The sequence below is a fragment of the Chrysochloris asiatica genome, unplaced genomic scaffold (assembly GCF_000296735.1).
Source record: "Chrysochloris asiatica unplaced genomic scaffold, ChrAsi1.0 scaffold00002, whole genome shotgun sequence".
NCBI classification, from domain to species: Eukaryota; Metazoa; Chordata; class Mammalia; order Afrosoricida; family Chrysochloridae; genus Chrysochloris; species Chrysochloris asiatica.
The window spans coordinates 45,869,125-45,880,663 of record NW_006408520.1 but is presented as its reverse complement, the minus strand read 5'-3'; the positions used below and the strand labels follow the sequence as shown (position 1 = coordinate 45,880,663).

Genomic DNA, 11,539 nt, shown 5'->3' with positions numbered 1-11,539 from the left:
GAAAGAGAAGGAGGAGAAAGAATAAATAAAAACAGTGAAACAACAAGAGAGAAACACCAAACCCCAAAACAAAACCAACTAAAGATTACAAGTGTTGGACACAGAAACGAGAACACTTTCTGGGTGTGGGAAAAATGTGACAGTGGAGTTCCTGGCTCAGACAAAGCTCTTATTGGCTTAGTGTTATATATGCTAAGGATACTCAGTCTGGAAGTAGTTGATGGAGGCCCTTGGTAGAACTAGTTTCAGTGTCTAGATAGGACCACAGAGCAGTTTCTGGCAGTGTGACTGGCTATGGTCTCTGCTGGAGTAATGCTGATTTGGTGTCGCTGCAGGTTCAGTAGGTCTGGAACTGAGTCTGCCTGAACCCAAGTATCAAAGTGGTATAGCTGGCCTCCCAACTCACACTGGGCATAACTCAGAACCAAATGGCTCCAACTCCTGGAGAATAGGGTCTGTGCTGGGGGTGGGTGAGGTTGGGAGTTGATCATGCCTCTCGTTACCAGGGTTGTTACTGTTACATGCCATCGAGTTGGCACCAACTCCATAGTGACCTTATGCACAGCAGAACGAAACAATGCCCGATCCTGAGCCATCCTCACTACTGTTGCCACACTTGAGTCTATCAATGCTGCCACTTGGCCAATCCATCTCATTGGGGGTCTTCCTCTTTTTCTCTGACCCTCCACCTTACCAAACATGATATCCCTCTCTAGTGACTGGTTCCTCCAGACGATATGTCCAAAGTATAAGAGACAAAGTTTGACCATTCTGGCCTCCAACGAGTACTCTGGTTGCACTTCTTCTAACACAGATCTGTTGGTTCTTTTGGCAGCCCATGGCACTTTGAATATTCTCCTCCAACAACGTAACCCAAAGGTGTCAATTCTTCTATGACTTTCCTTTTTCACTGCCCAACTTTTGCATACATATGAGGTTACTGAAAATACCATGGTTTGGGTTAGGCGTACCTTAGTCTGCAAGCTGACATCTTTGCTCTTCAACACTTTTAAAAGGTCTTGTGCAGCAGATTTGCCTAACACAATACGTCCTTTGATTTCTTGACTGCTGCTTCCATGAGTATTGATGATTGATTCAAGAACAATGAAGTTTTTGACAACTTCAATCTTTTCTCCATTGATAAGAATGTTGTTTATTGGTCCAGTGGTGAGGATTTTTGTTTTCTTTACATTGAGATGTAATCCATACCAAAGGCTATGGTCTTTAATCTTCATCAGTAAATATTTTAAGTCCTCTTCACTTTCAGCAAGCAAGGTTGTATCATCTGCATATTACAGGTTGTTAATAAGTCTTCCTCAAATCCTGATGCCATGTTTTTCTTCATATAACCCAGCTTCTTGGATTATTTGCTCAGCATACAGGTTGAATAAGTATGGTGAAAAAATACAACCCTGTCGCACACCTTTCTTAATTTTAAACCATTCAGTGTCCCCATGTTCTGTTGGAACAACTGCTTTTTGATCTATGTACAGGTTCCTCATAAGCATGGTGAAAAAGGAGGAATCACACCGTTCCCGTGATTTGTGTGAATCTGCTCTGTCAGACCATCTTCTGTACTCAAAGCTGCTTTCTAAAGCTCTAGATAGTCATGTCATTGGCTTGCCGCTTGCCAGTCAGTCTCACCATTTTCTGTCCCTACTGAGCTTTTCCTGCCAGCAAGCACTCAATCCGCTTATCTTACCTTCCATTTGAAGTTCAAACTTCCAGGATTGTCATCTGTGTCTGTTTCACTTGGTCTCTCATATCTTTGTTGTAGAGGGTCAGTGGTCAGTGTACTGTGTCTCCCTAGTTCAGTACATGGTTCTTTTAATATTTTTCTCTTAACACCATAACTCAAATACATCAATTCTTGTCTTCCTTATTCATTATCTAACTTTCACATGCATATGGGGCTATTGAGGATATGACTTGGGTCAAGCACATTTTAGTACTCAAACTGATATCTTTGCTCTTGAACACTTTAAAGAGGTCTTTTACAGCAGATTTACCTGATGCAATATGTCTTTTGATTTCTTGACTGCTTCCATGATTGTTGATTGTGGATATAACCAAAACAAAGTCTTTGACAACTTCAGTCTCTTCTCCATTTATCATGATGTTATTGATTAATCCACTTGTGAGGATTTTTGTTTTCTTTTCATTGGCATGCAATCCTTACTGAAGGCTGTGGTCTTTGATTTTCATTAGTATTTTAAGTCTTCTTTCAACAAGTAAGGTTGTGTCATCTGCATATTGCAGGATGTTAATGAGTCTTCCTGAAATCCTATGCTAAAATCTTCTAGATATAATCTTGTTTCTTGGATTGTTTGTTGAGTATGTTGTTGTTGTTAGGTGCCATCGAATCAGTACTGACTCATAGCAACCCTATGCACAACAAAATGAAACACTGCTCGGTCCTGGGCCAACCTCACAATTGTTGTCACACTTGAGCCCATTGATGCTGCCACTTTGCCAATCCATCTCGCTGAGGGGCTTCCTCTTTTTCTCTGACCCTCCACCTTACCCAGCATGACATCCTTCTCCAGCAACTGTTCTCTCCGGACAATGTGTCCAAAGTATGAGAGACGAAGTTTAGCAATCCTGGCCTCCAAGGAGCACTCTGGTTCTTTTGGCAGTCCTTGGCACTTTCAAAATTCTCCAACACTATAACTCAAAAGCATCAATTCTTCTACGGTCTTCCTTATTCACTGTCCAGCTTTTGCATGCAGATGAGATTATTGAAAATACCATGGCTTGGGTCAGGTGCATCTTAGTCCTCTAGCTGACGTCTTTGCTCTTCAGCACTTTAAAAAGGTCTTTTGTAGCAGATTTGCCTAATGCAATATGTCGTTTGATTTCTTGACTGCTGCTTCCATGAGTGTTGATAGTTGATCCAAGAAGAATGAAGTCCTTGACAACTTCAATCTTTTCTCCATTGGTAAGAACGTTGTTTATTGGTCCAGTGGTGAGGGTTTCTGTTTTCTTTACATTGAAATGCAATCTATACCGAAGGCTGTGCTCTTTACTTTCAGCAAGCAAGGTTGTATCATCTGCATATCGTAGGTTGTTAAAGAGTCTTCCTCCAATCCTGATACCACGTTTTTCTTCATATAACCCAACTTCTTGGATTACTTGCTCAGCATACAGGTTGAATAAGTATGGTGAAAGAATACAACCCTGTCACACATCTTTCTTAATTTTAAACCATTCTGTGTTCCAATGTTCTTGTTTGAACGACTGCCTCTTGGTCCAGGTACAGATTCCTCATGAGCACAATTAACTGTTCTGGAATACTCATACTTCACAATGTTGTCCATAGTTTGTCATGATCCACACAATTGAAAGCCTTTGCGTAGTCAACAAAGCACAGATAAACATCTTTATGATATTCTCTGTTTTCCGCCAAGTATACAGTATATAGATTATAAGTATGCTGAAAGAATACAACACTGATGCACACCTTTTCTGATTGAATCCAATATCCTCTTGTTCTGTTCGAACAACTGCCTCTTTGTCTATGTACAGGTTTCTTGTGAGCACAATTTGATATTATAGAATACCCGTTCTTTGCAATGTTATCCATAGTTCATCATGATTCACACATTTGAAAGGCTTTGCATAGTCAACAAAGCAGTAGTAAACATCTTTTTGGTATTCTCTGCTTTCAGTCAAGATCCATCTGACATCAGCAATGATATTCCTTGCTCCACGTTCATGTCTGAATCTTGCTTGGACCTCTGTCAGTTCCCTGTCACTGTACTGTTGCAGTTGGTTTTAATAATCTTCAGAAAAAATTGTACTTGCATGAAATATTAATGATGATATCATTTAAGGATCTCCTTCTTCCTTTGGGTCACCTTTCTCTGGAATGAGCACAAATAAGGATCTCTTCCAGTTGGTTGGCTGGGTTGCTGTCTCTAAATTGCAGACTGGAGCACTAAACAAACTTCCTAGAGAAACAGTTTGTTGTGAAGTCTGTAAGGCTGTCTTCTCCTTCCCCTGCCTTACCTCCTGTGCTACAGACATCTCCTCCCATCCCCCACAATATTATTACTTTATTTATTTGGTTGCAACTTGAACTTGCATGACTATTTGGTGGTTTGTTTCACAGTCTGCATCAGGCCTTATAAGATATATTAAAGGTCATACTTTGACTGTCATGTTTTTTCAGAAGTAGTTTGCCAGATACTTCTTCCTAGCCTTAGTCTGGAAACACTGTTGAAATCTGTCCACCACAGGTGACCTTGCTGGTATTTAAAATACTGGTCACATAGTTTCTAGCATCACAGTAACATGTAAGCCACCATAGTATGAAAAACTGACATGTGGTAGAAGCGTCAAATAGCTGCAGCTATACATTAACAGGGAACTGTCAGAAATTCAAGCTGGATTCAGAAGAGTATGTGATTCTTAGCGTATACTCGTCACACCAACAATCTATAGTATATTTGTTCACAGTGTTTGAATATATTGATCAACTTTTGGTCAAATAGGTCTCAAATAGAGAATAAAACTTATATATTTTCATTTATATTTGCTAAAGCCAGAAAATAATTATAACCAGAACATTCAGTTTTTCAATGAAAATAAATTCTGAAAGTCTTGGTAACATATTATTTGTTAGTATTTCATAGTCTCAGCAACTATAATAAATTTAAGAATGAGCATAACATTTGAATAGAAAATATTTGTTGTGTAGCAGTACTAACGGCTTCCCTTTTCTTCACTGACCCAGTAGTCAGCCCTTGTGTTGAATCACAAGAAAGTTCCTTTTGGTGAGCCAAGTAGGAGCTGTAAATGGTCATCACTTTGCAAACATTTACCACTGGAGGAAAATGATTGAATCCAATCATTCCGGAAAGCGCTTCACTGGGGTGCTCAGTATAGAAACGAGAAATCCCTAGAAGCAGTCTTTGGCAAATATAGATGAATTGTGGACGTGCTCTTGATGAAAGACTGTGAAACTGGCAGATCCAGAGGATGTGCTTTTGTCACCTTTGAAAGTCCAGCAGATGCCTAAGATGCAACCAGAGATATGAATGGAAAGTCTTTGGATGGGAAAGCTATCAATGTGGAACCTGCCACTAAACCAACATTTGAAAGTGGCAGAAGTAGAACCCATTCACCTCCAAGAAGCAGAGGCCCTCCGAGAGGTCTTAGAGATGGAAGAGGAGACAGTGGAGGAACCAAGGGGACCCCCTTCATGTGGAGGGCACATGGATGATGGTTGTTATTCCAGGCATTTTACCATGTGTTCTTCTATGGGGACAATTCCAATAAAAAGAGGACCACCACCAGCTTTTTCAGGACCTGTTTGCAGTAGCAGTGGAATGGGAAGTAGAGTCCCTGTATCATGTGGAAGAGAGTTATGGAGGCTTATCACAAAGGGAACTCTTGCCCTCTTGTAAAGATGGTTATCTGTCACCAAGAGATGATGGATATTCTATTTATATGGTGGGTTACATTGATCATTTTTCTAATGTTGAACCCTCTTTGCATCCTTGATATGAATCCCACTTGGTCATGATATATTATTTTTTTGATGTGTTATTGAATTCTATTGGAAAAGATTTAATTGAGATTTTTGCATCTATATTCATGAGGGATATTGGTCTATGATTTTCTTTCTTGGTGATGTTCTTCCCTGGTTTTGGTATGAGGGTTATGCTTGCTTCATAAAATGTATTAGGAAGTTTTCCATCCATTTCTATATTCTGTAATAATTTGAGTAGAATTAGTGACAGCTCTTCCCTGAATGTTTGGTAAAACTCACCAGTGAAGCCATCTGGACCTGGACTGTTTTGGGTTGAGAGTTTTTTGATGACCTGATCAATTTCTTGCTTCGTTATAGGTCTGTTCAAGTTTTCTGCTTCATTCTGTGTAAATTTAGGTAGGTCGTGTTTTTCTAAAAATGTATCCATCTCTAGATTTTCAAATTTGTTGGAGTATAACTCTTAATTATATTCTATTATTATCCTTTTTATTTCTATTGGTTCTTTTGTGACATCACCCATGTGCTTTCTTATGTGTGTTGTTTGTGTGTTGTTGTTTTTCCCTCTTTTAAGTTTGCCAGTGATTAGTCAATTTTATTAATCCTTTTGAAGAACCAGCTCCTTGTCTTGTTGATTATTTCTATACTTTTTCTATAGACGATAGATATTCTACTAAAGACAGCTATTCAAACAGAGATTACCCAAATTCTCATCATATAAGAGATTATATATATTGTGATAATGGTCATTCCAGTTCACATGATGGTTACCCATCCAGAGGCTATAGGGATCGAGATGGATATGGTCATGATTCTAGCTATTCAGACCATCCATCTGGAGGCTCCTACAGATTCCTATGAAAGCTATGGTAATTCACGTAGTGCTCTACCTACATGAGGACCCCGTCATCTTATGGTGGAATCAGTTGTTTTGACGATTGCAGCAGCTCACGTGACAGATATGGTGGAAGTTGAGACTGTTACTCACGCAGCTGAAGTGATCATTGCTCAAGTGGTCGTGATACGTTTGGTAGACAAGAAAGAGGGCTTCCCCCTTCTATAAAAAGCAGGTATCTTCCTCCATGTGTTTCCTCCATATGTTTGCTACAGCAGTTCAAGCCACGTAGCACCAAGAGGTGTTACACATGGAGGAAGCCAATCTGATAGAAGGGGAGGCAGAAGCAGATATTAAAAACAAACAAGACTTTTGGACCAAAATCCCTGTTCAAAGAAACAAATAAAAATGAAAAAGAAAAATTGTGTTAACTATAAAAAAATTTTCCTGAAAAGTACACCATAACTTTTATGTTCCTGTGAGGAAAAGTGAAACCTATTTAATTTTATTTTATGACTTTGTTTTCAATAAGCAAGTGTTAAATCTGTAAGACTTAACTTGTGTTGTAATATTCTTAAGTATCCCTGAAGGACACTTCTTATCCTATTTGTCCCTATAAATTAGGCAAGTAATATTAAGATCTTCCACAAATATCTAGCCATGTAAAATGGAGAGATGAGTCATTTTACCTATATAAACAAGCTAGATATGAGGAACCCCTGCCCTTTCATAGAAATATTTATTGGACTGGATATTCTGCTGAAGACAGCTATTCAACCAAGCGATTACTCTTGAGATTTCAAGTGTCTTTAAACTGAAATCTCAGTGTCCAAACTTGAGATCACAAGCTTAAGTAAGGGAAGTGCTATTTACCCAATAAACCCAAAATAAAAGGAAATGCTGGCCATGTACTGCATTTTCTGACATTTCCTTGGGAATCTGCAAGAGCCTCGCCTTTTCCCCTTACCCTGTTAAGACCATTTAACCATGTGTTAAACAACTACAGAATATTAAATAAAAAGCTTGTCCAAAACCAACCATGAAGCTGAAAAAAAAAATTTAAATAGGAAAGAATAGCAACATACTTCAAAACCTTTGTATAAGGTTATTATAGTAAACCATCATTAAATTATTAGAGTAAAACACCATTTATTCCTTTCAATCATTTACTTAAAAAATGTATTATACACTTAAGATGTACCTGGATACTGCCTCTGGCATTTAGAATACATGAGATCTTAGATAAAGCAGAGCTCTGTCTTATTGGAACTTATTTTCTGATGGAAGAGGAGATAGACAACAAAAAAGACAAAATGAGTGTGGTACTGTAGGTTGATGTGCTGGACTGCAAAGCTAGTTTGAATTGCAAGGTTGGCAGTTCAAGCTCACCAGTTTCTCCTGTACAGAATTTCCAAGGAGTGGCTGGTGGGTTTGAACCACTGGCCACGTGGTTTAAACCAACCTTGCAGCCCAGTGCATTATCCTGCAGTACTACACTAGGACTCCATATTATGTGATTGTTGTTGTTGTTGTTAGGTGCTGTAGAGTGGTGCCAACTCATGGCAACCATATACAAAACAGCACAAAACACTACCCAGTTCTGCACCAACTTCATAATCATTGTTACACTTGAGCCCATTGCTGCTCCCACTTTACCAATCCATCTCGTTGGGATTATATCTCATTTTCACTGACCCTTCACTTCACTTTACCAAGCATGATACCCTTCTCCAGGGACTGGTCTCTCCTGATATTATGTCAGAAGCATGAGAGACAAAGTCTTGACATCTTGCCTTCTAAGGAGTATTCTGGCTGTAATTCTTCCAACACGTATTTGTTTGTTCTTTTTGCAGTCCATGGTACTTTAAATATTCTCCTCCAACACCATAACTCAAATGCATCAGTTCTTCTGTAGTCTTCTTTATTCATTGACCAACTTTCACATGCATATAAGATTATTGAAAATAACTGGGTGTTGTCAGGTTCACCTTAGTCCTCAAACTGACATTTTTGCTCGTGAACATTTTAAAGAGGTCTTTTTCAGCACTGGACAGTTAACCACAAGCCACTCTGAAAAACCCTATACATGGTCACTGTGAGTTGGAACCTACTGAATAGCAAACAACCACAATAACTATCTAGTTAATGATTCTCCCTCCTTCTTCTCCCATCCCTGGTAACCATCAAAGAATATTTCTTTCAGTGTGTAAACCTGTTGTTGATTTTTAAAAATAGTGATCTCATATAATATTTGACCTTATGTGATTGAGTTATTTCACCCATCATAATGTCCTCCAGATTCATCCATGTTAAAAGATGTTTTGTGTGCTCATTCTTTGTTGTTGCACAATATTCCAGTATATGTGTATGCCATAATTTGTTTATTCATTCACAATGGACAGTGATTAAAGTTGCTTTAATTAAAGATTAAAGTTGTTTTAATCTTTTTGCTAACGTGATTAATGTTACAGTGAACATGGTTATGCATATGGTGTGGCACTGTGTGTTAATACGCTAGACTGCAAAGTCAGTTTGCACTGAAGGGTTGGTAGTTCAACCTCACTAGCTGTTCCTTGGGAACTCTATACAGGGTCACAATGGGTTGGAACAGACTCGGCAGCACTTAACAACAACAGCATTCTGTCACAGCTCATATTTCCCTGGGATATATACCTAGGATGAGTTCTTATGCTGCTGTGGGTTAAGTATTGGGATGCTAACTGCACGGTGAGCAGTTCAAAACCACCAGCCACTCCATGGAAGAGAGATGAGGCTATCTACTGTGGTAAAGATTTGTTGTTGTTGAGTGCCATCGAGTCAGTTCCAACTCCTCGGGACCTTGTATAGGGTCTCCGATACATGGCTAGTTTGAACTACCTGGTGGTTAGCAGTCTAGTGCTTATTGTACAGTGTCACACCAGGACTTCAGTGACAATTTACAGTCTTGGAAACCCTAAGGAGTAGTTATACTGTGTCCTGTAGGGTCATTATGAATTAGAATCAACTCGATGGCAGTGGGTCAGTGGCATACACCTAGGAGTGGAATTGCTGAATCAAATATTTCTATTTCTAGCCTTTTAAGGAAGTGCCATATCACTTATTGTAATGGTTGTACCATTTTATAGTCCTAGTGTGGCACTGTAGGATAAGCACTGGACTGCTAACCACAAGGTCATAATTTTAAACTCACCAGCTGCTCCTTGGAAACCCTATTCAAGGTCACAATGAGTTGGAACTGATTCGAGGGCAATTAACAACAACAACAGTATGTAAGAGTTCCAGTTTCTCTGTAGCCTTGCCAGAATTTGTTTTCTGTTTTTCTGATCAGTGCTATTATTGCTGGAATTAGATGGTATATTATTATAGTTTTTATTTGCATCTAAACTGTTAAAGAGCAGAGATGTCACTTTGAGGACTAAGGTGCATGTGAACCAAGTCATGATATTTTTCAGTTGCCTCATAAGCATGTAAAAGCTAGACAATGCATAAGGAAGACCACAGAAGAATTGATGCATTTGAGTTATGATGTTGGCAAAGAATACTGAGTATACCATGGGTTGCCAGAAGAACAAACAAATCTGTCTTGGAAAGAGTACAGCCAGAATGTTCTGTGGAAGCAAAGACCACTGGTGAGACTTCATCTTACTTACTATGGCCCTGTTGTCATTATTGGTAAAGTAAGAGATCTATCTTCAATGAGATAGCCTGATATAGTGGCTACAAAAATGGGCTCAAGCATAACAATGTGTGAGGATGACACAGGACTGGCTGATGTTTTGTTCTATTGTACATAGGGTTACTATGAGTCAGAACTGACTTGATGGTACCTAACAACAATAGTGACTAATGAAGAACCCTAGTGGCACAATGAGTCAAATACTGTGCTGCTAACCAAAAGTCAGCAGTTCTAACTCACCAGCTACTCTGCAGAAGAAAGACGAGGCAGTATGCTTCCATAAATTTGTATAGCCTTGGAAATCCTTGTGGGGCAGTTCTACTGTGTCCTGTAGGGTTGTTATGAATGAGAATAAACTCAACAGCACCAGGATTGGGAATGCCTGTGGAGTCCTGATGTGGCACTGTGGGATAATGCGCTGGACTGCAAAGTTGGTTTGAACTGCAAGGTTGGCAGCTCGAGCTCACCAGCTGCTCCTTGGAAACTCTATACAGAGTCGCTATGGGTCAGAACCAACTTGACAGCACTTAACAACAACAATAATTGCAATCATCTCTTCATGCATTTGACAGCCACCTGAGTGTCTTCTTTCATATCCTTTGGCCATTTTTTTTATTGCCCGTCTTTGCATTGTTGAGTTGTTGAAGATTTCTGTAAATTTTAGAGATTAGACTCTTGTTAGATATGTTGACAATTGCCTAATATTTTCCCAGTCTGTAGATTTTCTTTTTGCACTTTTGATGAAGTCTTTTGATGAGTACGAGTATTTATTTTTAGGAGGTCTCAGTTATCTAGTTTATCTTCTGCTGTTTGTGCCTTTTAGCTAAGTTTATGCCACAGATTAAAGCCCCTAGGTTTGTCACTATGTTTTCTTCCATTCATTGTAGTTTTAGGTTTAATATTTAGGTCTTTGATCCACTTTGAGATAGTTTTTGTGTATGGCATGAGATATGGATCCTGTTTAATTTTTCTGTAAATGGATATCCAGTTTTGCCATTTAATGGACTTTCACCCTTTGTCAAAGATCAGCAGCCCTTAGTTGGTTGGATTTACTTCTGGGTTCTGTTCCATTGTCTGTGTTTCTGTTATTGTATATACCATTCTATTTTCACTACTGTGGTTATATAATAGGTTCTGAAGTGGGAAGTGTGAGGCCTCCTACTTGGTGTTCTTCAATAATGTTTTAGCTATCTGGGGAACTCTTTCCATATTAAGTTAGAAATTGCTTTTCCCATTTCATGAAACAATGTTGTTGGAATTTGGTTTGGGATTGCAGTATATCAATAGATCACTTTGAGTAGTATTGACATTTTCACAGTGTTATCATCCTGTCCATAAGCGTGGTATGTTCTTCCACTTTTTAAGTTTCTTTTGGTTTCTTTCAGTTTACATAATAGATTTTTAACTCTTTCATGACCCATGGATGACACTTGGAGGACTATATTGTGCCTGATGTAAGCCAGGGTATTTTCCATTGCCTTTTATTCACATGAAAGTAATACAATGAATAAGAAAGATCATGAAAGAATCAATGCAT

The 11,539-nt window shown here is 38.9% G+C and overlaps 1 pseudogene; it reads left to right on the top strand.

Annotated features, from left to right (window-relative positions):
- The first annotated feature begins 5,069 nt into the window (after positions 1-5,069).
- On the top strand, positions 5,070-6,655 carry LOC102842140 (annotated as a pseudogene).
- Positions 6,656-11,539: the final 4,884 nt, after the last annotated feature.